This window comes from Balaenoptera physalus, assembly GCF_965194825.1.
Source record: "Balaenoptera physalus genome assembly, chromosome: 19".
Taxonomy (NCBI): domain Eukaryota; kingdom Metazoa; phylum Chordata; class Mammalia; order Artiodactyla; family Balaenopteridae; genus Balaenoptera; species Balaenoptera physalus.
Genome location: NC_138900.1, coordinates 51,818,734 through 51,843,790, shown reverse-complemented (window position 1 = coordinate 51,843,790; position 25,057 = coordinate 51,818,734). Strand labels below are relative to the sequence as shown.

Here is a 25,057-nt window from a genome sequence, read left to right as displayed (position 1 = left end):
TTCAACCAACTGCAGATCAAATACATCCAGGGGAAAAAGAATTCCACAAAGTTCCAAAAAGCGCAACTTGAATTTGCCACACACCAGCAACTATTTACATAGTATTTACAATGTACTAGGTATTATAAGTAATCTAGAGATGATTTAAAGTATCTAAGAACATACTTTAAAATGCATAGGCTATAAGCAAATACTATGTCATTTTATATAAGCAACTTGAGCATTCACGGATTTTGGTATCCGAGGAAGGGCCCTGGAACCAATCCCCTGAAGAAACCGATGGATGACTATATAAACATTAAACTGTCACCCAACTATTAAAATATCCTCCCAATTACTTATATTTTATATAAATAATTTGACATTGTTCCCAAGAGGCCAAATACCTGAGAATGGAATTCAAGGTAGTAATCACCATGTCCCCAAGTCATGGATGTGGAAGGATTGTGAGAAAGTTCCTGTTATGTTTCACATGCCAAAGAATGAAGACTTTGTCTAAAACTCTATGATGGAGTCACATTCCTAACCTGGATATGTGCTAAATCCCAGCTTTTAAATTTTCCAACTTTATTTTTCTACCTTGCAAACATACTAATTGTCTTCCTGAAAAGCTTTCATCACTTTTCTTCTGTGTTATTAAAAAACAAAAACAATAATTTCAAGTCACTTAAGAATCCATAAACAAATGTAGATGTGGTTATGTGCATGCCTTAGTATACACACATATATTTCCATGCTGCACTTCCTGAGATGACCTAGAAGCAATGACACTACAGCAGCAGTGAGCACACTTGGGATCTAGATCTTGATATCTAAATACCACCATCCAATAGAAGGGACCAGGGCTTCTTAAATCCAAGAGGAGTATGGAATGTCTTGTGGTGCCAGAGAGTAAGACAGTCCTAAAATAAGATTGGGGTATGTTAAGAGAACATGGAAGCCAACCTGAAACAGCTCCCAGTGGCCAAAACTGGAATAATTTGAGGAAAAAAAAAAAATTTTAACAGTAGTATTGGGTTATAATCTATAGAATAAAATAAATATCCATGACTTCATTTTGATATAAATAAATAAATGAAAAAATAAAAAATAGTGGAGAAAGGATAGCTCTTATTTTCAGAAGAATTCCAATTATTCAATATAGAAAAAATAAGGAAAACAGAAAATCTCCATTAGAACACCACAGTAATAGTTGTTGCAGGTAAGATCCATTAATGGATGCTAAATTAGTAGGTGAAAAGTTGAGAAAAAACAAAAGGATATTTGGATAATCTCAAGGCAGCTCCCTCAAGATATTTTTCTTACTATCACCAAGGGAAAAATAGTAACTTTGCAGGGAAGAAAGCCAGCAGTTACCATCTTAACCAAGTAACCAAAGTTAACATCATCAGTAATGACATATCAATGTCACATATCCCATGATATGGTGGACTAAGAAGGGTGCATCACCTCTGTGGTATTCTTGCCAAAACTGTACAACCTAAATCTAATGACGACAAAACATCAGAAAACCTCAGATTGAGGAACATTCTATGAAATACCTAACCAGTACTCTTCAAAACTGCCAAAGTCATGAAAGTCAAAGAAAGACTGAGGAACTGTCACAGATTGGAGGAGTCTAGAGAGACATGACAACTAAATGCAGTGTGTGGTCCTCAACTGGGTCCTGGAGCAGAAAGAGGACACAAGTTGAAAAACCAGTGAAATCCAAATAAAGTGTTAAGTTTAGTTAAATGTATTCTATTGACAATTATTTCTTCGTTTCAACAGCGGTACCAAGGTTATGCAAGATGTTAACATTAGGGGAGGCTGAGTGATGGGTATATGGAAAATTTCTCTCCTGTTTCGCAACTTTTCTTTAAGTCTAAAATTACTTGAAAATAAAAAGTAAAAAAAAAAAAAGAAAGACATGAGAGTTGAATATAAAATGACAGATTAACATATTTCACATGAATAAAAGGGCTATGTTTTGTGGATTGTCTGCTGTATCAGTCACTTCCCCTAGTGGTTTATGTTTCTTTACTGGCTTCACTTTCAAAAGCTTTTCATATGTAGGTCAAAATTTAGATTGCCAAGTTTTTATTACAGGCCTTTAATAGAGTATTTTTGTCAACATCTGTCTAGTGAAAACGGTCATGCTCTATAATTACACGTAAACAGACATACCAGCTAGAATGTATTACGTATTTACTATATGCCAAACACTGTAAGTGCTTTGTTGTATTAACTCATTTAACATGCTCTACAACCCCATGAGGCAGATCCTATTATTATTCCTATTCAGTCACTTGCCCAAGGTCACGCCACTTTCCTGTACTTTTAATCACCACTGGGCTTTGCCTGTATAGCAATGTCAGGGCCACCATACCACGTCAATCCTGCCTCAAGTTTGAAAAACAGAGAAAGACCATAGGATTAGAAACTTCAGGTTAAAATCCTGAAAGACTATTCAGAAGGACATCATTACAAAGCATGTACTGAAAATTAAAAAGCATTCCTCTCTTCCGAAAAGTTAGTGTTTTTTGAGGGTTCTGCTCTCCCTAAAAGTTTCATCTCAAAGCCTGCCATATATGTTTAAGAAGTAAAAAAGACAATACTTATGTGATCAGAGACAAGATAAACCTTAATAGGTTCTTGCAAGACATTATGATCTTTCATATAACCATGTCTTTAGGTAATTCCTCAAGTGCACAGTCTTTACTCAATGAATGGCAACGATTTCTGCTGTTAAATAAGATATCTAAACAATATGTAGAATATACATTGTTTTCTTAATACACCTGAAGTCTATTATGTAAATACACAGTGCATTTTTTGAAACACAGATTATTTACCAAGTAGATCAGGCGTTCAGTGAAGAAGCTATTACAGACTATTGGATAAACAGATATTTAGACCATTTTCAACCACTTACTTAAAACACATGCCATTAAAAGTTTATTAGCATGATTATTTTTACAGAACCATCACCAAAATCATTAAAGCAATCAAGGTTCTATGGAGGCAATTAAAATATAGCAATAAGTGAACAATTTGAATTGTAATAAATTCAAGTATCACACAACAAATGCAAGATGTACTTTTATTTTTTTTCATACTTCAACTGTTTAATCTCTCAGCTCAAAACACTAATTGAATTGGCCTTCTCGTGAGCCAAACCTTCCATCACAACTACTTTTGTAAAAATCACCGACTTCATGTTGCTTGTGAAAGTCTTTTTTAGCAAAGGACTCTACTCTTTTACTTTTAAACCTTCCCTCACTTTTTCATTTTACAATAGAAGAATGATTCATATTCTGCAGCCTCCCTTTTGGTTTGTGTGTATCTGTCCCATAGATCAGATCTCCTATCTCACCCACAGGAGATGCAGAATTGTAGATAGAAAGAAAAATAACACACAAATACTGGAGTACCACCTTTGTGGACATAAGCCTCCACGATAAAGGAACAAAAGAAAATCACCTATTAGTCCAAAATAAATAAATCAGGGTTTTTAAAAACGTTGTTACTTCATCAATTTGAATAACTTTTAAGCAAACTGGCAAATGTTTCCAAATGTAATTGTGAACTTGAAAATCAGAAACAAAGATTTTTAATTATATTTTCAAAGTCTTCAAAAATTGTCTGGATATAAAATTCAAAATTCCCAGGCCATGTTTTATCCTGAAAAGAAAATGAGAGTTCAATTAGAAATCCTTGAAAAATAGGATTGATAATGAAAATACCCACAGAAGGCAGGCTGCAATTTTTCCGCCACTGTAATACAATCTATTCCAGAATAATTTTTCTTTTTATTATTTCATTAAGTTGTATCTCACTAAAGTTTCTCTTAGAATCTCTCGGCAGCACCAAATTTTTCATTGAGAAAACGATAAATCACTGGCCTAAATTACAATTTAATTATAAATGCCTTTGCCTTCTAATGCTGCCTAGGACCTTTTACCCTGCTACATAATTCTAAAAAATGACCCCTGTCATAATTTCCTTCACTAGAATAATATGGGGAGATCTAATCCTGAATCCTGCTGTCTTATAATTTAATATAAGAGGTAATTATTATTCAAAAGATAATGTTGCAGATATTGAAAATACTCTGAAGTTTGAGTCTAAAAAAAAAAAAAGGAAGTCTTAGGTATGTGGGAGCTTTCTATCACTGCACCTATCAAGAGAAGCAAGAAGAAAGAAGCAAAGGGTTTTTAATAAAAAAAAAAAAAAAAATTACAATCTATATACGGCTGGTGTTTTGTATTGTGTGAAACACATTTATATAGTCTTCAAACCATTTTTAGAAATGAAATGCCTCACTTCCAAAGTCAAGGAAGCAGAGAGAGCAATGTGGCCGTGAGCAACAATGTCTTTAAGTTCCGAGTCTGCTTTAGTGTTGGGGTAATGAAAATCGCACCCTCTCACCACAGTCGCAGTAGGAGGCTTTGGGTGGGGAAGGGCTGCAAAAAACGAGAAAGGAGGATGAACCAAAGTGGCCAAGTGAAAGTGTCCTGAAGCAGGGTGTTAGGACGTAGCACAGAGAAAGGGCTTCTCGGGGACACTTTGTTGGCAGCATCACAGAGCCTGGATGGGATACATACGAAAAACAACTTGGCCTCCCCAGCAATATTTCAAAACTGTGCTGAATGGTGGGGTTTTCCCTCTCCTAGAATTCACAAAGAGGTAAACCAAGAGAAAAGAAAAGGTAACAGTAGGTGTACTGAACCCTCCTCAAAACTGACCTGCTCTCTAACCTCTAATAGTAGGAACATAAACTGCATTCAGTTGATGCCCAAGAAATCACAACCTTCCCACATGTGCAGGTACCGGCCCCTGCACAATGCACTTCAACAGCGCAGGTGAAAAGTCAGTTGTATTGGTGGGAGATTCTTTCTATGATGTGACCTGAAAAGATGGGACAGCGCAGAATTCACGGGGCAGATCTCTTGGATGAAATTAAGTGGCATTTTAGTGGAAAACTGAATCACGTATTCTACTACCTTTTCACAAAAAAAAGAGGCAAGATGAAGGGTTTTATTAAATTACAAATGTCCTCGAGGTCATATATCTAAGTGCTTAGTCCTCTGTGTCTACCTGTATGAAATAAAGAGGTCCCTCTTTCACTTTGTTTCTCTCCCTAAAAAAATTCAAGATATGATGAAATGAACCATCATAACTATCTAATGACATGGATAGAATTATGTGAGGCAACGTTCGGATTACTTGGTAGAGGAGGTGGAGGTAGTGATGCTGGCGATGGTGCGGAAGGATAAAGAGCTAAGGGTAAACAGAATACAAAAGAACGACTCAGATGAAATGCTAAGTCTTGCCTACCAATTCCAGACTAGTCAGCAAACCTCTATACAGCTCAGTAAACATCAGACTAAACAGTACACAGGGCTTTACTGCCCTTTTGTTTTGTTTTGTTCTGTTCTTGCTTTGGGAGTTCATTTAAGATGTAATAAATTGAAAAGGTGCTTCCTCCCACCCCCATCCCACCATAAATCTCAGCACATTGCAATGACTTATGCCTCATTATGGACAGAAAGAAAGGGCCTCCCTAGGCAGGGACATCCTCAACTACCATTAAAGCAATCATTAAAAATAACAACCCACCTAAGGAAGAAAAATAGTCTTTTTTTTTTTAAAGATATATATTAATTAGCCAATAAGATTAAAACTAGGTTCTGTGGGTTCAAATAGGAATTGAAATCCAGAATGCAGGAGAAAGCAGAAAAACTGATGTGGGAGGGGAAGGGGGAAGTTTATAGAAAAAAGGTCTATAATTTCCAATAGCAGTAGCAGAGAGAGCCATGAAACGGTATCCATAACGAACTAGTAATAAAGAAGTGTGCGGAGATTGGTGGACTGTGGTTACCTGCATCATTTCATGAGGACAAAAGATTTAAGAGTCCTAAGAGGTTCAGGGCAGACATTGGAGTGGACTGACATTCCAATAACTAAACAAAAGTACATTAAGGTGGACACACAGGTAGATGGAGAGGAAAGCACCGAAAGGCAATCTTCAGGTTTAAGATGCACTAAAAATTTTCTGCTTCACTGTGGTAAGTTTTCAAAGGACCCCAGTTGAAAGAAGGCAGAGTGAGTGAGTCAAGAGTAGGAAAATAAAAAGCAAGATGAAAACTGAACATTAGGTGGCCCTACCAAACAAGCCAATTCTATCTTCACTGGCTAATTCTGATCACTTCCTCCTATGTTTAAAAGTACTCAGTGGGATTAAGATCATGCCACAAGTGATAAATACCTATAAAATGTGAAGTGAGCACAAGCAAATGTGCCTCCTACTAGCAGTCACAGAGAAAAACAAACCCTATTGGTGCTAATCCCCAGTGGGTCATCCACAGAGCATGTCCTCCACATGCCAGGGTGCTGCCGCCCACTAGGTCACAGGCAACTGCTGACCTACCTTGTCATTTACCCTCATCAGAAGGAGGAACCATTCTTGTCATTTGCCTTGGTTTTGGTTGTCCCAGAAGCATAGCTTGAAACAAGGATTTCATTTTAAATAGTTTATTTTAAAAGTGATCCAAGAATTATTGGGAAGGAAGTAGAATGGGGAGACAGAGAGGGCAAAGCAGCCAAAAATGATATGTCATCAAGCAAGTTACCAATGAGAAACTGGACTTGAATCCTGCTGGGGAACTCAGCCTGTGTAGATCTGCACCTCAGAGCTGTCCCATCTGAAGGGTAAAGGAGCTTGAGTATTTTTTTACCTTCTCAGTAATGTGCTGGAAAATCTTTAACAACAAGTTCTCCAGCAGGAGTGAGAGTGGGGTTGAGTGATCCCTGATTTGCAACATTTGCCAGTTTCCATGGTGTAAATTCTCCCATCATGGCTGATTTCTAGCTACCAACATAAGATCATTGAACATGGAGCTGGGAAATGAACCATAGCAGCCACTGCTATATATACATAGCACTGCCGACTTCTAGGTACAAAAGACAATAGCAGGGGGAATTGTAAAATGCAGGAAAGTAATTAGGAAGTAATTGTTGATTACCTATACTTTTAATATAATTTACTTAATTGTTAAGTGTATGTAATTTAATTTTTAATAACAGCTAATGTTTAACAACTGACTCACAAAATTCCAGAAAATTTAGCCATCAGGTCTTGCAAGCCAGTATGAGCCAAATCCAACCCACCATCGCACAAATTCCCCTCAGTCACTGGTTGAAGGATGCACTTAGTGGGGATTCATATCCCTCATACTTCCAGTCTGGGGTGTGGGCAGCGAAGCGGACCCCAGAGGCCAGACAAAGCAGATGCCAGCAGACGGACACTGGGCCACACTCTTCACTGAGCTGTCCTGCCTTGTGATCTAAAATTGAGTGTGTCCTAAACAATTCCGTTCACTTTCCTCTCCCCATTCCACAAATCATGAACCATCCTGCTGTCCCCGTTTCTGTTGAGGAACTGTTCTTCCCCTAGAAATCCTGCCTCGGACCCTCAAGTTCCAACTCTCTCTTGAACCCATATCCAATCAGCTGTCCTATACATTCAGCCCCCAAAAAAGGTTCCTCTCAACTGCTTGTCATGTTTCCTTTGACAGTATAATGGTCCAGACCCAAGTCATATCTCACGGAGACTCTTCCCAATGCCTTCTAAGTGGACTCACAGCTTCCAGTCTCTTCTGGTTCCAAGGCACCTAGAAATCACTTTTGTAGTAATCTTTCCTGCATGCCTTAAAGAGCACTACCATAGCTACAAAGGAAAGACCTTTAAAGAGTAGAAAAGTCCCCCTGTAGTTTAGTCTAGTCTCCCATTGTAGCCCTACTCCGCCCATTCTCCTTCACACCCTAGAAGATCTGAAAAACGAAACTGCTTGCTGGCCCCAGAACACAAGCCTTGTCGTACCACCTTTATGGTGCTCATTCTGACTGTTTTAGTTACTTGTCTTCTGCTATTCTCACTTTACTAATTTCTTTTGCCCCTGGGCACCTAGCACAGTACATTGCACATAGTAGGAGTTTAATATTTGTTGAATTAATATGTTGTGTCCATTCCAATCCAAATAAGCTGGATAAGACTGAACCGGGGGTTAAAAACCTAACTCAGCAACCAATATACTTTATTATACAATTCACCGTGTACTGAATTAATTAGATTTTTTAAAAAACTTTAATTCAACTTATTTGAAGTTGTCAAGCTGATTTTTTAAAAACCCTTTTCTGCCTAACTGTCTTGGTATTTGTCTTTTCCTCATGATTTGAGCTATAACTACTCTATCCAGAGTGACCCCTTTGCTCAGAGCCGATGGAAACATGTCTGCCCACACTCTGGAGAGATGACGGTGAATTGACTTAGAAAGAAGCCTTTGTAATATTCTACAGTAGTTAAAGTGCTAAACATATCAACGTGAAGACATCTTAAAAATTTAATGAGTGAAAAAAAGCGAGTTGCAAACAGACATATACAGTTTGATAACATTGATGTAAAGTTAAAAATCAAGCAAACAAAACTGTACGCCATTTTTGGTGGCATCCATGTGAGCAAACCAAAGAAAATACCAAATTCAGGAGAATGGTTAATTCTTGGGGGCAGGGAAGGGCAAAAGAGAGAAATGAGATCAAGGAGAGGCACACACAAAAGGCTTCAAATGGACTCAAAATGTTTTGTAAGTTGGAAAAAGTGGTCTGAAACAAATGCGGCAAAATGTTCAGATTTGACAAAGCTGGGTGGTTGAAATAGCTATTAGTCTCTATACTTTTATCTGTACATGTGAAATATTTCATAATTTTTTTTAAAGTATTTACTTGTACTGGAAGAGTTCCCAAATGGTTTTACATGAGATTTGTAACTTAACAAAGGACTCTTGAGTGGCGTTGAGTCAGACACAGAAAAAGTAGAATGACTGTACGAGTAACTGCAGTTTCCATTTTATCAATACTTTTTGACCTTTCTATCTAACTAAATTGATTACAATCATCTACTTTTGGTTGATTACTCAATTTTAGCTTTAACTAAATCACTCACCTCTCAACTAAGTACATGCAGCTGATTGAAAGCAACAAAACCCCATTGCATTGGAAGGTTAACAACACAAACCCCAGATGATGCCGCATATCACAGGTTCATTAAAGGAAGTCTGTTACTCCAGGAACAATTAGTGGGTCATTTGTTCATCTGGCTCATGGTCTCGTCCCAAGAATGTTCTAATTCATCTCTCCTAAGTAGTAGAATTCCTATCAAAACCGCTGTCATATACTATTCCCTTGGTAAAACTGTAGCACCTCCCTCCGTGGGGTTGTTTTTAGGATTGAATGAGTTAATACATTAAGCACTGAAATCAGAGGACCACTGTGCACACTGCTATTATTATTAATTATCTGTAGAACAGTAATGACAATGTGATCACCATAAATGAGACTTAAGCTCAAAGTCCATAACAGAAGCTGATTTTCATTCCCAGATCTATCTTCTTAGATTTCTGGTCTTTTACCCATAAAACTGCAATAATTACCAAAACCAAAACCCCGTCCACCACTAGTGTCCAGCACAGAAGTAGGGGAAAGATTGCCAACAGTTCAGATTTTACTTCCTGCCCTAAAATGAAAGAAACCTGGGGAAAGATAGCAGTGAGTTGCAGGCCTCTGGACCCATAAGGAATGTAAAGAGAGCCCTTGTGTCTCCCTTCCTACCCAGCCTCTCTGTGGCTTTCCAGAGAGATCCAGGCTGGGTCTGCCTCTCATCCTCTGGCAGCCACAGGCCCCAGACCGCTCTGTCCTGCTCAGTAACCAGGCATCAAACAAGAGTAATTGACAGTTTCTCTCCTCCAGCCTCCCTCTCGGAGCAGCAGTTTCCCCAGGAGCCACCTCGTACAACCTCAAACACTTTATTACTGGTCAATTTGGGTTTCCTGCCCACTTTAAGTGGCAGTGCTGAGGGTCTGCAACTCTCTCTAGCCCTCATTGATCAATATTAACAGTCACTTTCACAGCATTTCCCTGCTACTCAGCAAGGCCGGGGACTGGCTGTAAATTACCACACAGCCTGGTCATTATACTGAAAGAAATGCTGTAATCCAAAAGTTAAGGCTAATTGTGAAAATAATTTCTGTCAGGCTCCTCAGTACTCGAATCAAAAAAGGCAAGAGAGCCCAGAGCTTGTCCATTTGGGGTTTGTTTGCTTAACCAGAGTGTTCAACTGCATTCAACCCCACAGATCCACCCTCTATCTGGTATTTTTTATGAAGATGGGTCCAGTGACTTCAAACACCCCACCCAGGCAAACCTCCAGTTCTCCAGAGAGGTGGGGGAAGGAAAGCCATCCTATAAAGTTTAAATCTTAGGTTTACAGTCGATGCATTATAGGTATGGAAAAAAAAGTCAGGATTTAACAATTACTGGCTGAGGTTCACATAGTAATATTTGTTTATGAGGTAAAATTTAACAAGAAACAAACAGCAAGTGTTGTTTATAAGCAAACGTGAGCCCTTTAAAGGCATAGAGAGGCTTTGTAAACGCAAATCTCCGAACCTGGCAAAGCACTGAATGGAAATTCCCTGATGCTAGCAGCTGATTCACATGTTGAAGGTGACAGAGCAAAAAGGCCACCAGGAACCGGCCTGCTGAATTGAGGGGTGCAGAAATACACTGTTGAGGGGTTTTCGGGGCACACTGCTGGGCTGGGAAAAGACTGGGCCCTGGATTTGGAAGCAAGTCTAACACGTGAGCACAGCAGAGAGAGCGAGAGAAAGAGGGAGGGAGAAAATAAAAGGCTGACGGAAAGAAGTAGTAATTATTTTCAGACCCAAGAGGGCCTTTCTCCTCCAAAGATGGATTCAGTGTGTCACCTAGAGCCACCTCAGCCAGGTTGTTTTTCCACTGCCTTAGAAGTGCTGCCACAGAAGGCTCGGGAGAGACCCCTCACTTGGGCTGGAAGGAAGAAATAACAACAAATCTATAGAAGGGGTGCTCAGGCAGCTGCCACGTGGCAGGGACATCCCCTGCAGACCTGGCCTTGGCCACACCCTCGGGGAGACCTGTGCTCAAACAGCCGGCAAGGGAGTGGAGGAGAGCAGAGGGAAGGCAGGAACCTGCCGAACACTTAAAATACTAGAGTTAGTGAAAAAAACATTCTGCTTACTCTCTTTATACACAAGCGCCATGACAGGACGAAGAGCAGTCAGAATGGGTCCTAGAAAACCCATGGTTCATCCTGCGAGGTGCCACTCATGGTGGCTCCTCAGCCACCACACCATGCCTCGTGGCTTAAAGTCCGAGCTGCCCTACTCCCTCAGGGGTCAAAGGCTACCCTCCTTTTGGCCTTCTCCTCTGTGGGTCATCAGGAAGAGTCTCACCTCAAACCCAGAGCCCTGATATCTCCTGCCCTCCACCACCCCCTGCCCAAGTTGCAGTCTGAAATTAACTTTCTTGGGCCCAATCTTCTACCTGCCTGGGTAGGTAGCACACGCCCTGCCCAGCTGCCCGATTTGAGCGTGAGGATCTGGTGGCCAGTTGGGAACAGCTGGATGCTGGTGGCCAGCTGGCCTCCCCAAAGGCCCTGCCCTCCCGATCACATCCTTCTCATGGAAGAGAAGGAAACCAGGTCAGGGCTGAGAATCAGAGTCGGTGTTCCCAGAACTTTACTTCATCTCCCCAGGAGTTTTTTTCCCTTTGTTTTCACCCTAAGAGGGAAGAAGTGATCTTGGCTGCTAAGAAAAAATACAACATAAAGGACACCCCCCATTCACAGCCCATCAATAGGCAGGAGCTTTCCCCCACGAAAGGGAGATTAGGGGCCGCGGATGCCAGCTCGCGGGACTCCTGCACAGTGGACGTGGACGGCTGGCTGCCTGCTCCCTGGGCTCCACGGTGGTTCAGAGCCCTCGACCCCGCTCCTGGGCAGGGACTGGCCCACCAGCCTGGTGATCAGCCTGGCTCATCTCCCGGCTCCAGGACCCGGAGGGGAATTGGACACCAGACGCCCCATGCTCTCTTTTGTTTAGGAAAAAGGAGAGAAAGAGAGAGAGTGAAAAATAAAATCCTCAATCGTTTAGTACAAGTCATTTTACATGCTGGGATAATGAAGTATAAAAATGCCTTCAAAGAACTGATTTCCTACTTTTAACTCACTGCCAGCCAAGCTCTTTGTGAGGCCTCTCTGGAACATGCATTCCCCTCCCACTCAAACAAAAGAGCTGAGAATTCATTAAACTATTTAATTATGCCTTTTTATTTTTCTCCATTAGCAAGTCCTACCAGCACAAAGTAAATAAAGCTACCGTGGTCTTTCCCCAGCAGACACACTGACTGTTTTTATTCTTTATTCAGTTTACAATATAAAAGGCTATTTTTCCCCCTCCTCTTATTCTTGGCGAGTTTCCTGGTACAAACCCCGTAAATAGAAGCACCCAACTGTACATGCAATGCATGAAGCTAGCGCAGGAGCATTCAGCATTGCAAGCACATAGCCTAGACAGCTTTCAAAGTACCTGCAGCCAAAGGCAGCCAAACAGCACTTTACAGCCAGGCGCGGAAAAAATATTAGTTAGTTGTTTTTTTTTTTTTATACTCTAGTAAATTTGCTTTTTACATCTATTTCTTTTCAGAAGGGCTTGTTATTGAGCTCACTGTCCACAAATTCCATTGATCTCAGGCTGTGACTCAATCCATATGCTCACGCTTTGACACCAGCACAGCAAGCAAGCAATACAAATCCTGTTCAGGCTACAAACTTATTGATTTTATAGATTTCCCCCAAAGTTGTGATAATGATATATCATTGTTAAATTTGGTAGAACAAACTGCTTTCCCAATCTGTCAATGCGAGCATGAAAACCAATTCACAGCCTTGTTTAGAAGGCTTTCCCATCAGAAGAATAAGTTCAACCAAAGGAAGCAGACCACCGATACCTGACCTCTGGCACCAGCTTGATGTATGATTCCTTCCTCGCTGCCCTTTTCCGACCCACAGCCCACTGGGCTGCCAGACTCATGCTTACCAGTTACAATTATCCACGGTGATTCCTCCCCAGGATGCTCAGTATTAATTATTAACAGCTGGGAGCATGCTGCTTGGGTGACCCACATCAGTAGGTTTTAAAAGACAATTTGGGTAATTTTAATATGCTATTCAGATGCACTTGGATCCATTAGGATCCTGGGAGTATTGACTTTAATAGGTCAGAAATTCTTTTTCTGCTCTCTCCCCCTCACCTTTGGGAGTCAAGGCAGCTGCTTCCAGCAGGGGGCAGACATCAGACAACATTTCCTTTGAAAGGATACACCTTCCTGTCTAAGCTGTGATGGATCAGGCGGCACCTAACTCTCAGCTCATGTCCTAGGTATGGGCTAGATCTTGAGTTTTACCAACCTGGTAGGATTTCATTAGCTTTACTTCTCCCCAGGGTGTTTGTGACTCTTTTTCTCAAATCATGTCCCCAAGTGTCCATCCATTCAAGTACCCTCTGGATGACCCCACCTTCTGACTCACCTTCTGCCTGTGCATTCAAACGTTTTATCATGTGGAGATGTCTGCCTAACTCATGTCAACACACGTGTTAACCTTCTATTCCCAACTGCTCCATCAACAGGAATACGTTTTCAACCATTATAGGGTTATTTCCTTGGGTCATGATGATTGTGATTATTTTGGATGTTTCCAATGTGTCTACTTCCCGTATTTCTAAAACTTTAGTACTTCTGTAGTCTCCTTTTTTCCCCTTGTCTCACCGTCTGCCCTTCCCTGCTTTTTACTTTCTTACTTGCGGACTCCCATGGGCTCCTCTCACAACCCAACCCGTTAGTCCTCTTACCACTAACGTAAACAACACAACAAAACCATCGAAAACTCTGCCAGTCTCATCCCCTCAGATAAAATCCAGGTCTCCTTCTCTCTCTCAGAATCTTTCATTGCCTTCAAATAGTGCCTTCTGTTTCTCTGCTGCCTCTCTCCCCAACAAAATTGTAACTACCTCTTATTTAAGGATAGAGCGTCAACCCCCAATCTATAATACCTGCTTGACTTAAACTGGATGACATGGGAAATGTGGTCTTGTCAGATCATTTGTCAGATAAAATTCCAACTACTTGTATCTCCAACTTTTATTTTCCCCTCATATACGTTGTCAGTTCCAACATGGGCTGAAACCTAGGTTTCCTAGAGTCTCATGTTCTATAGGAAACTGACTTTAATAAATCGGATCCAAGACCAAATGAGATCAAGCATGCTGGTACCATATAACCATGGACAGACCCACTTGGCCTTTTCATTCAAGTACACCCAGGCCTAAGCTTGCTTATCTTCTTTAAGCTAATAATAATGTACATCTTCATGACTTTAATTTTGGCAATGGATTTTCATACAACTTTCTCACAACCTGTGACAGAGCATAAGGAGGCATCACCTTCCTCATTTCATAGATGAAGACACCAGGACTGAAATGCATTATGGGTCAAGTTAGTAAGTAGCAAAGCTGTTCTTTAAACCTAAGACTTCTGGGCTCTGAATTCAGTGGTCTTTCCAACAGAGCACATTTCCTCTCGATGCTAGTTATTTTAACAACAATCTTTGCATTCTAGGTACACCACTTCCCCAACCTGACACATCAACTGAAAAATTATTTTACTGACATCTTTTGTTATTTTTAATAGCAACTGTCTCATGACATGTCTAGTTAATTTTAGGGTCCTCCTGCTAGGAAATAAAGTTAATATAGCAGTGGCCTGCAAGAATCATCATTATGGAAATGGCTCCCATTTCCTTCTGCAGTTCAGGAGTAGAGTGGGGTGGGATGGGCAGGAGTCATAATATTATAGAAAAATAACAGTCCCTAAAGGAACTTGTAATATATTATCTTTTCAAAGATCACTAAGATGAGAGATTTGTAAAGCGAAGAAAATTTCAAAACAGCCCACACATACAAGATTGTTTATAGTCATAGATCCAGTATGGAATTCCCAAAGTCCTTACAAGAGAGTTTCCAGAAAAGCATCAGAACAATAAGTCCTCAGCCAGGAAATCAACAATTAAATAGGCTGGCTATTCTCTTTAATCCATCCATTGCAACTTCCAAAGGGTTTACTGGGGTAACTCGACTATGGGGTTTCCCACATTGGAAGGGCAGATAGAAGGATGCACCTTCCCGAGAGAAGAAGCAGACAGTTAAATTTTTATGATGAATAAGATCCCCCCTCCCCCAGAATTCTTACTCTGAACACACACACACACACACACACACACACACACACGCAGACAGAACCGCCCTCCTGTTCATAATTGCACTGGTCCAAGTGTGCAGAGCCTTCACACAGAATGATGGCTTCCCCTGTCTGCTGCATTTGTTCGGCTCCTTTGGGAGGAGCAATTTACAGAAAGCATTATCGATTTTTGCCATAATAGGTACAGAGATGCCTCACTGTCCCTACTCAGCTGGCTCGCTCTCCGCATCACAACTGTCAGGCCAGTTTGTGAAGCTCCATCATTATTTTTTTTTCAAGTAAATCCATCACAAGCTCAGGGTGGGGGGAGGGGAGGGAAGTGATGAAAATAAAATTATTTTCACCTTGCCATACGAAAGAATGTTCATGTCCTTCACTGGAAATGAGTGCAAGCACCATAGACTGGCAGAAAAATAAAAGGAGGGAAAGGAAATTTGCAATACCAGAAAGAAAACCAGATGAAAGACAAGGAAATCAAGTTGGGACCTATTTGAAATATTTTTAATGCAGTTACACCTGGGTTCCAGCTCCCTGTCATCCTCCTCAGGGGGCCTAAAACACGTGCAGGCATTGTCTTTAGTGTGGAATAAAGGGAAAGCAGACATGGATTCATTTATTTGGTTATCTACTTGTGTGCATCACGGAATGGAATCCGCCTTAAAATTCCCTTCTCAATAGACCACCGGCCTTTACCAGTGACCACCAGTTCCCACTCTACTTTGTTCCTTTGTGCCAGAAGTTTCCTGATCCCCCCCACCTCCACCCCACCCCCCAGCCCTCCCTCGCTGTTCACTGGAGGCCTCCACCATTTGGTTACTGATCAGCATGTGAATGGAAATACTTCTTACTTGAAATATTTTTTAAAATCAGAAAGAGTCTCTCTTTCTTAAAATGAGAAAGAAATCACATGGAAAATAAACAGAGGGGGCAACTACACTCAATATGTTACTGACGCCCAAACAAGCCTTTTGATATTCATGAACCACCTTGATTGGTCATTGGTGCCCTCTTCAAGCAGGTCTCCAGGCTTGGCGAGGAAGGTCAGAGCTTATCTTCCTTCATCTGAGGGTACGGGCTCTCCTGTCCCCCAAATTCCTAAACACAGCCTTGTTGAAGGCTCGGAAGATTTAACCCAAGAACTGGCTCTGGATCTCATTCCCAGATCCTCAGTTCATTAGCCATGAAAAGTGATAGCCACTTAAGATTTTTATGAGACGTTGTTCCAAAGACGGACCACAGAAAACTGCACAATTACACAGCACTTTGCATACAGCCCGCCAGCCTCTGGCTCAGACCTAAGTAGCTCAACAGCCATCAAACTGCAGAACGCAAAGTGGCCAGTTTGCTCTTGGTAAAAGGTGAGGATGTGGTGACGTTTTGTTCCAAGTGGTGCTTTCTTGAAAGGACACACTTATTCTGATACAAATCCAACACCTAACCGAGAATCCTTTCTCCACTCCCCACAGGCACAACCTCTCCACCCTACAACTACAAGAACAGACCCTTAAAAGCCCACAGGTCCCTCCTTTTTTCAGAGCTCCTATTTGGCAGGAACATTTGCAAACAGAGAAGTTGAGAGGGACTGAGGTCCAGCTGAAAGAGGCAGACCTGGGATCCATTTGGACACTAGCCTTCTGAGGCTGGACCATGAACTGAATCATTTTGAAAACAAAACCCAGTCCTCCTCTATCAGATCATATGGAAAACACATTGAAATCAGGGCAAGAAATGGGATTAGTCCCATAAAACCTGTAATTCTGACTACAGCTGCCTGATTGTTTGTCACCCATGACACCATATACTCAACTATGATGCAACATGGCAGTGCTCACCGGATTCAAAAATTCTGTGTAGCAAGAAGGAGAAACAAGAATCTTGGTGATTTTGAACTTTCACTTCTAAATTGTATTTCGAGACTCCCACCGGAACACGGGGTCTAAGTGATGCTATTCAAGCCCTTGGTATCTATCCCACCCAGAGGAAGATTAACTATGAGACCCTGGGAGAGACCATGGCAAAGATGCGTACGGTTTGCAAAACTTGCAAACTCTTATAAGATATGCTAGGTAGTCAATTAAGGCTACTGTCTCTTTTCATGTTGATTTTTTTACACTTCCTCTCACATCAGGTGGCACTCAAGTGGCCACCGGCATTTTGTGGATCTGGTTACATTTAGTTTGGCTTTAGAGAAATATATTTATTTGAGGTTCACAGTCATGTCCATGAACACCTAAGTCATTGCTAGCCAACTCAACGTAGAAAAATTCCAGAAACACCTTGCTCCCAAAAGAGTAGCTAATGTTCCTGGCACAGAGACACATACAACTACACCAAGAATGACCAGATGATGACCTACTATAGTCTTGTATGAGGCAGAACCTACTGTATTAAGGGTGTTACAGACATGGTTGCATTTAATTTTTACAACAATAGACACTTGCTGTTTCTTTCACTGTTGTTTCCCCAATGACTAGAACAGTGCCTTGCACATAGTAGCTGTGTAATAAATATCTGGGAAATGGATGAATAACCCATAGAATAATGGGCAAGAACATTAAAATAAGATTCACAAAGAAAAAATATAATGGACCAAGAAATGCTAACAATCAATGAAGTAGAAAGTAAGATAATATTTTCTATTAATACATAGACAAAGTTTCGTTTCATTTTTTAAAATTTTATTTATTTTTATTTTTTTGTAAGTCTTCATTGAATTTGTTACAATACTGCTTCTGTTTTATGTTTTGGTCTTTGGCCACAAGGCATGTGGGATCTTAGCTCCCCGACCAGGGATCGAACCTGCACCCCCTGCATTGGAAAGCGAAGTCTTAACCACTGGACAGCCAGGGAAGTCCCTGTTTGTTTCATTTTTAATGACAAATGCTAGTGTGAAAAAGAATTGCAGATATGGGTTACATGGGCGTAACCTGGTACAACCTCTCTGGGTAACCATCTGGCCATATTTTTTACACTTTTAAAAATATTCCTACTCTTTAACCACAAATTTCAGTGTTTGGGAATTAATCCTAAACATCGGAATATTATGTATAGAAGTTAGGTATGAAGATTTTAATCACAATATTATTTAAAAGAGAGAGAAAAATAATATATAATCTAAATAATATATAATCTAAATGTCCATTTCGGTGGTTAGACATAATGGTGACATAAAATTTGGTCCATTCACATGATAAAATGTCATATAGCTATTTAAAATCATGCTTTTAAAGTAGCATCTAATGACATAGGAAAATACACTAGTTATATTTGTACAATTTTGTGATGTCTATAAGACTATACCTATGCATTGAAAAAAACTGTAGGAGACTACACATACAGAAATATAAAGAGGGGTTATCTCTGTGTGTTAGTAGGGCTGTATTTTTTCAGTGGTCCTGAAGATGCATGCAAGGAGACGCTCTTTGGTTCTCCTGCCATAGACCCAATCTCTAAGAGAACAATATCTTGATTCTGGAAAATGTGCATGGGCCAAGAGAAATTACTACTAGCTGGCCTTGAATAATGCCACTAGTGAATTACCCAATTTTGATGGTTCATCCATCTATTTACTCATTCAATAGCTAGTAAACACTTCCCATATGCTTAGGGCTCAAATAGATACTGAGCCTATAGCTGTTAATAAATGAATGAGATCCCTGCCCTCATGGAACTTACATGCTAATTTAACAACAGACAATAAACAAGTAGCATTCACATTCTGCTCAGAGATAATGATTCAAAGAAACCAAGAACGATGATGTCATATTCAGTTGGTTGACCGTGCCTTGGAGCACTGTTCATTGGACTTATGAAAAATGTAGAGTGAATAAAACAAGTTCCAACTGTCATAATTCAGTTTCAAGCTATCTGGGACACCAACACCATTTTCCTAAAATTAAGCTTGACTTTATGAACCAAGAAGTCCTCTCACACTTGGCTCCGATTCGTAGGCAGCAAAATTAAACTTCCTTCAAATGCACAGGTTCTTTTCTCTCATCTCCCATTCAGAGAAGTTAGTTCAAAGTGCAGTAGGCAGAGTATGCCATGAAATAGAATAACATGAGAATCAGATATGCCCAAATCTCCAGAAAAGTACATTTTTTTCTAAGGAGAAACTAAATTGTAAAGGTGAGCCAAGTGGTAAGCAGATTCTGAATGGTGATATAAACCATGACACATTTAATGAAATTGCCTCCAATAACCTGGATAAGAATGACTCACAAAGAAGATTTGCAACATTTCTGTGCAAACTGGATCTAAAGCAAGGACAGTCTATCTCTCTCTGGAAAGGGTATATTTTAAAATGTTTTTAAATCTGTTCAAATAATACGAGAAGATGCAACCAGATATTAAGAGAGCTTGGCATTTCTCATCTCTTTCTAAGCAGAAGAGTTGAATCGTATGGTTCTTGAATTTCCAACTGTCTCAGTTTCGAACTCCTGGATACTCAAGTGGCTGCCTGACACCTATGTGGTTGTAAAGCTAAACGATGAAGGCAGATGACATGGTTAAACTGTTCTCCCTTCCACTGATGAGACCAGAACTTGTCATTCGTTTTACCAAAGTGGCTCAATGTTGCTTCACACTGATTATCTAATAGCACCCATTATGAGGAACATAGCCCCAACTAGCCACAAAATCATCTTCCACTGTTGATTCCCTGGACAGTTCACAAATGGTTTAGACTGGGAATACAGATGAAATGAACTTGTGTTTACGTATAAGAAGTTTACTAGAGATCCAGGGAAGTACAAAAAGAAAAACAAGCAAAATAAGATATTCAGAAGGTAGGTTCTACAGCTATAAAGATATTCATTCCGAGTGCTCTATGGAAAGTTCAAAATGAGAGATAATATGAATGTATAACCATCAACATTAAATTGTGCCACAAAACATAATGCTACTAAGCCATGAAAAAATGTTGCTGATTAGTGAGTAAAGAAAAATGTTCACAACGTATTACTGAAGTGAAAACACAGACTATGACACAACACAGACAGTAGGATTCCGAACAAATATACAATTAGAAAAAATATAAGAAAGGTATACACCAAAATTTTTACAGTGGTCATCTCACAGAAGTAGAAGTGGGGTGATCGTAATTTTCTTCTTTTTGTATTATTTTGTAATAAAAAAGACATATTTCTCCTTTATGTGACTTAAATAATTATAGACCTAATTGGTCATTGGATAAAACCCAAGAACACTCTAGTGGTGTAAGTAGTTGAATAGGTGGGACAGTAGTATTAACAGGTGGGATAGTTTTGGCAATGGTCTGTAGATCACCACTGGTCTGTGATGAAGTGTTCACTAGAAAATTAGAAAAGAATGGATAATTTCATGATTTTTTTCATAGAAATAAAGTTATTCATCTGAAAGGCTATTATTAAGTCTGAGATGGTTTCCTTCCTACTCTTTTGGGGGGTGGGGGTGGGGATTAATGTCCTTTCTTTTATGAAACATGCTGGTGATAGTAAATAGTAACTGTGTCTGCTTAATATACTTTCAGAGCAAAATAAAAGGCTGACAACTCCTGTGTCAGCTTCCAAAGCTTAAGAACACTTTTACTAGTTCTAACAATTCAAATGTGGGGACTAATTATTTCTAAACGGTGTATTTCTATTTATACACATTTTATCAGAACAAGATTTACAAACCTATTGTCCTTAGGCAGAGTATACACTGTAGGTGAATTTTGTTTACTTAAAATTGGGAAATTTCTCATAAACATCCCTTTACTGGGCTCACGGTTCCACAGAGCACAAGATGCTGTAGTTGAGCACTCACTGTTTCTTTGGTGGGCTTGGAGTCCCCCAGTTTGCTGCAGAGAGCCGCCTGGCTCACTTTGGCCACTTTTGATATCTGCCTGGTCCTTGTATCTTGCATTTGAATCTGCTACCCTTTTAGGAAACACACTAATGGCCTGTTTTCAAGAGAGGACATTAGGGGATTATGGAAGCCACATTCTGTTTAGTTGGACTGGAGAAAACCTAGCCCCAGTTCTTCTGCATAGCAACATCTTGGATTGTGTTCCAAGAGCTTGGCATCACTGGTCAAAATTCTAGCAGTGGCCTTTCAGCTGTAGCCAGTAGCCATGGCCGGAAAGCAAATCAAATACAAAAAATAACTCTCAAACATTTCTTGTATTCCTCCCTCCACCCCTGCCCCCACCATCCCCTGGGGGGATGCTTTATTTAAATATTTTCTTGCCTTGGCTTTCTCCTTCACAATCACTCATACCATAAAAATAAAGCAAGAAACACCAAGAATTTTAAACACCTCAGTCTGTAATGGGATTAGAGCATCTGTAAGGTGTAAAAAATTATTTCATTGTTTCCTATAAACCGGCTCCTTCCTCACCAGAAAGAACCTCAGTCAAGATGTAGAAAGCAACTTTTTAAACAGCGTGTATTAAATCTGACAAACATCTGGTCAATCAAATTTACAGCAATACACAGGGTCTAATAAAGGTTTATTTCTTCTTGAAGAACAAATTTAAAGATTTTTTTAAAAAGCTTTTATATATAAAAAGAAAACTAGACCTGCATTTTTGGCCCAGACTGATTTCAAATGCTCTGTGCTTTGCCAAGCCCAGCCACTAGGGCTCTGTTTCCTAGAGGCAGCAGCAAAGGAGACATGTGCTCAGGCTTGCAGGCCAACAGCTCTCCTGCATCACAAAGGAAAGTACCCAGTGTGGCCCAGGAAGTGCTAAGTTTGAAGCTGACTGCGGTCCTCAGTGGGACAGGGGCCAAGGTGGCAACAGGGAGCCCCAAGGAAGCCAGGATCATCCTCCTATCAGCACCATTTCTCAGCGTTGCTACCTCCTTGTACACGTGCGTGTTGAGGCCGGGGGATCAGGGAATGGGTTTGGAGCACAGAGTAAGAGAAGGGAATGGAGAAGCACGGAGGAGCTACCTAAGCCCCTCCCTTTATTCCCTTCTCTAATTCTCTCAAACCAGCAGCTCTTAGGAACAAGGTCAGGACATGATTTAAGCTACTTAGAAGAAGGCATGGGCAGTGGTGCTGAGAATAAAACCGAGCTCCCCCTTCAAACCATGAGTGATTGGGGTTATAGAATAGGACACCCACTCAGACACCATACCTCTCAGTGCCTGCCACACCCTTGTACCATATGCTCACCAATACTCTGCAGTAGCTCCATTAGCCATAGCATAATGGGGATGATATTTTGAAAATATTAAACTATTTAATTTTTTCCCCTTAGGTGGATTCCTCTCACCATCCATTAAATAAATGTGTTTCGTTGTTTCAGGGGAAGGGTGGATAGGTAAAAGCACCCCTTGATGGAGCTAAGCCTGGGGCACCCAAATCAATTAGCCACAGAGGAGAGTAAGTGCCGCAGATGCCAAAGAGAAAGCGAGTAACAGATCAGATGTAAGTACCTTGAATTCCCCTTTGGGGTCAAAACTCCAGAGAAAAATTGGGAGTGAAGAGTGATAGAAAACTTCACATAGTGTTACTGCCAAAGCATTGTTTAGAAATGGTGGAAGGAGGTATTTAAAAAGATGGACTAATACTCTGTAATGACCTATATGGGAAAAGAATCTTAAAAACAGTGGATATATGCGTATGTATAACTGATTCACTTTACTGTACACCTGAAACTAACACAACATTGTAAATCAACTCTACTCCAATAAAAAATTGTTTTAAATTTTAATTTATTAATTAATTAAAAAGATGGACTAGAAGGAACTTTTCAACCTCAGCAATTTAGGCCAAATACTTCTTTGTTGTGAAAGTTGTCCTATGCATTATAGGATGTTTAACAGAATTCTTGGCCACTACCTACGATGCCAGGCAATCCATGCCCGCCTCCCCAGTGGGACAACCAAAAATATCTACAGACACTGCCAGTGTCCTCTATCGAAGGGGCATAATCACTCCCTGCTGAGAACAATGGGACTTGAGGTAGCACCCTAGTTCTCAGAGCCTGTGCGAGTATCAGGCAATATAGGAGCACCAGATGCCTTGAAAGGAGTGGACAAGTAATTAGTGAGAGAACTGGTAGACCGGAAGACACCATACATGGAGGGGACCAGAGGCAATGGTGAGGCCAAAGCAGACCAACTAGACCCAACTGAACTTCAGTAGGCACAAGCACTGAATGTGAGGAGCCCACCCAGGCCACCCTTGCCGTAGAGGAGAACTAAGTATAGCACACGTACCGAGGACCCTCTCCTGTTGGCTGCCATTGAGAAGACATAATTCTTCCCAGTACACAGAGGCTACCGGGACAAAAGAGGTGTATCAGATTAGATGATTCACAGAGAAACAATCCTCTTGAAAGGATGACTGAATCGTACATTAACCCAGTATGTACCCTAAACAGAATGAATATGACCTAGAGACTGTTGTCAAGGGCCATGGCAAGTCAAGAATAAGATGAGACCACTTATAATCAGAATCATAGCAAGTGTCCAGGACCCTCTACACTTTATTCCAGATTTTCTTATGCTCCCATTCAGTTTCTAGGTTTCAGCCCCTGACTGTGGCTAGTAGCTCTACTTTTGACCTTCAACCTTAGGACCTGCTTTTCTCTCTCTTCCAGCCTTGGATTTCACTGTTTATCAAAGAATCATGGAAATCTCTAATGTGGAAAATCCCTAGGACATAATGCAGTGTCCGGTGTTCCAGTTGAACCATCCCCTTGATGGTCAAGGAAGAATCCCATTGCTACAGACTTTTCTGGATTCACAGTAGAAGAGCTAATAAGTAAACCTTCTAGAGCTGTACTGCCCAATATTAGCCACTAGCAGCATGTAGCTATTCAAATTTAAATTATTTAAAATTAGATAAAGTTAGAAATTATAGCTCTCCAGTCACTATTACGGACAGAATTATGTCCCCCCAGTTCATATGTTTAAGTTCTAACCCTCAAAATCTGAGAATGTGACTATATTTGGAGATGAGATCTTTAAAGAGGTAATTAAGTTAAAATGAGGTCTTTAGGGTGGGTCTTAATTCCATCTAACTGGTGTCCTTATAAGAAGAGGAAATTAACACACACAGAGATATACCAGGGATGCGTGTGCACAAAGAAAAGACCATATGAGGACACACAGCAAAAAGGCAGTTATTTGCAAGCCAAGGAGAGAGACCTTGGAATGAAATCAACCCTACCAACACCTTGATCTCAGATTTATAGCCTTCAGAACTGAGAGAAAATAAATTTCTGTTGTGTAAGCCACCCAGTCTGTGGTATTTTGTTATAGCAGCCGTAGCAAACTAGTATAGTCACACTAGTCATATCTCAATAGCTGCATGGAACTAGCAAGAAGTTCTAAGGAGAGCACCATTCTAGAGCTAATGACAGCTTAAATAAAAAGAAAATAAAACTTGATGTGGCCCACCATTCAACCTCATACATGATAACTCTTGTGATTTATTGGTAGTCGTGTTGTTTAATTAATGTGTCTCTTCTTTTTGCCTCTTACACTCAGTTAGAGCTCAAATAGCCAAGCAGAGAACTTGGGAATCTGTAGCTCCTTCCTCCTGCTCGTGACAGTTTTCACTCTATATGTAACAAGAACCCTGTATCCCTGCTTGAGTATCACAGTGGTAATACCCACCATCACACACACATACATACTTTAAGGCTAAGAAGAACTAATAATCCTCCCTACCCCCAACACACATACACTCAAACACCCACAGAGTTACAACTGTACTTAATTCTCTAAACCACGTAAACCATGCGTACCAGAAGCTACTGGTGCTTTCCCTGGATCCCCTCAGGCCATCCCAGAGGTAATCAGCAGAAAGTTCCCATACACATAGCTTCCTGCTCTCTCTAGCCAAGGTGGTGGGTTCAGGACAGAAGAGAGGCCTGAAGTGCTAAGAAACTGATGCCCAGTAATGACCT

At 40.5% G+C, this 25,057-nt stretch overlaps 1 pseudogene across 1 annotated transcript in view; it reads left to right on the top strand.

Annotated features, from left to right (window-relative positions):
- The first annotated feature begins 720 nt into the window (after window positions 1–720).
- The window catches only part of LOC309648069 (large ribosomal subunit protein uL30 pseudogene), a 37,865-nt pseudogene continuing 13,528 nt past the window's right edge, over window positions 721–25,057 (top strand). The window contains exon 1 of the transcript in view: window positions 721–25,057. This exon is cut by the window's right edge and continues 13,528 nt beyond it. The product of the transcript in view is annotated as a large ribosomal subunit protein uL30 pseudogene (transcript).